The sequence below is a fragment of the Lucilia cuprina genome, chromosome 2 (genome assembly GCF_022045245.1).
Source record: "Lucilia cuprina isolate Lc7/37 chromosome 2, ASM2204524v1, whole genome shotgun sequence".
In the NCBI taxonomy this organism is placed as follows: domain Eukaryota; kingdom Metazoa; phylum Arthropoda; class Insecta; order Diptera; family Calliphoridae; genus Lucilia; species Lucilia cuprina.
In genome coordinates, this window is record NC_060950.1 from 65350957 (window position 1) to 65352644 (window position 1688).

The 1688-nt window shown below is 27.4% G+C and overlaps 1 protein-coding gene across 1 annotated transcript in view; it reads left to right on the forward strand.

The window, feature by feature from the left end:
- Positions 1-1688, forward strand: part of LOC111690119 (acetylcholine receptor subunit alpha-type acr-16) — a 5841-nt gene that overhangs the window by 3040 nt on the left and 1113 nt on the right. The gene's annotated exons all lie outside the window — the stretch shown is intronic.

Below are 1688 nucleotides of genomic sequence, written 5' to 3' on the forward strand. Positions count from 1 at the left end.
GAAAAGTTGTCAGTAAATGAGCAACATTTTCTATAGAAAAAATGTCAGTAATTGAGCAACTTTTTCTATAGAAAATTTGTCAGTAATTGAGCAACTTTTTCTGTAGAAAAGTTGTCAGTAATTGAGCAACTTTTTCTGTAGAGAAGTTGTCAGTAACTGAGCAACTTTTTCTATAGAAAAGTTGTCCGAAAAAGAGCTACTTTTTCTAAAGATAATGTTTGGAATTAGAGCAACTTTTTCTATTGAAAAGCATTCGATAACCAAGCAACTTTTTCTATATAATACTTATTTGTAATAGGGCAACTTTTTCATATATAAATATATAGTATTTATCCTCTTATTTACTTAACTATTTCATTAAAAAGAATGACACTTGCCAATAAGTACTTCATTTATAAATGATAAAAATACTATAATTTAAAATAACTATTATATTTATTACTCTGTTTACTATAACTTTATTTATAGCACCTACTTAAAGTTCATAAAATACAGAATATTTATGAATAACTATTAAATCTCCACTAAAATCGAAAAAAAAACACTGATACTCCAACCAAAATAAAGTAACAAAATGAAAACTATTATATTTAATTAAAAACAGCCAAGGATCATAAAAAACTGTAATATACTCATAGCTGGAGTATATAACTATGAAACTGAAGTTTACATATACATACATATGTATAAGTAATTTCCGTTTGGCTATTTTAAGCTTTTTGGTTAATATTGTGGGTTGCTGGTGGGGGTTTGAAGGCTTTCAGTGCCATTTGATTTAAGACTGAAGGAATATGCACAATATGAGTAAATAAAAAATAAATATAATTATAAATTATATGAACACAAATTATAGTATTATTAAAAATAAATATAAGGAAATAAAGGGAAATGGTGAGAATAAATGCAGGAGCACATAAGAGAAGAAAATATATTGTTATTGTTTAAGCCAATAATACATATGTATATAGATACTAAAGGACAGTAAAGTAAAGTAGTTTAATAACTCACATAAGTTCCAAAGAACTCAAGTTCAATTAGTGTTACATTTTCTTTAGTAAAGAGAGTTTAGTTACATGTAACTTTTCAATTGAAAAATATAATCTTTTACTGACAACTTTTTTATGTGACAATTGCTCAGTTTCTAAAAGCCTTGCTACATAAAGGAGTTGCTCAATTAATGGCAACTTTTCTATAGAAGATATTGTCTAAGTAACAGACACCTTTTCTATATTTAAAGTCGATCATTTAATGATAGTGTTCTATAGGAAAGGTTGTTCAGTTTCAATAAATTTTTCACGGGAAAAGTTGTAGCAAGTTTCTTACAGACTTGCTACATAAAAAGTTGCTCAGTTAATAGCAACTTTTCTTTAGAAAGTGATGTGCTAATTGAAGATATCTTTTCTATATTAAAAGTCGATCAGTTACTTATAGTTTTCCATAGGAATATTTGCACAGTTTGTGACAGTTTTCATAGGCAAAGTTGATCAGATACTGACAAAAATTCTGCTCAGTTTTTGACAACTTTTCTATAGGAATTCTTGCACAGTTTGTGACAATTTGCCATAGGCAAAGTTGATCAGTTACTGACAATAAAGTTGCTAAGTTTCTGGTATCTTTTCTATAGGAATAGTTGCTCAGTCATTGAAAACAATTCTAAAGAAAAAGCTGCGCAATTTCTGATAACTTTT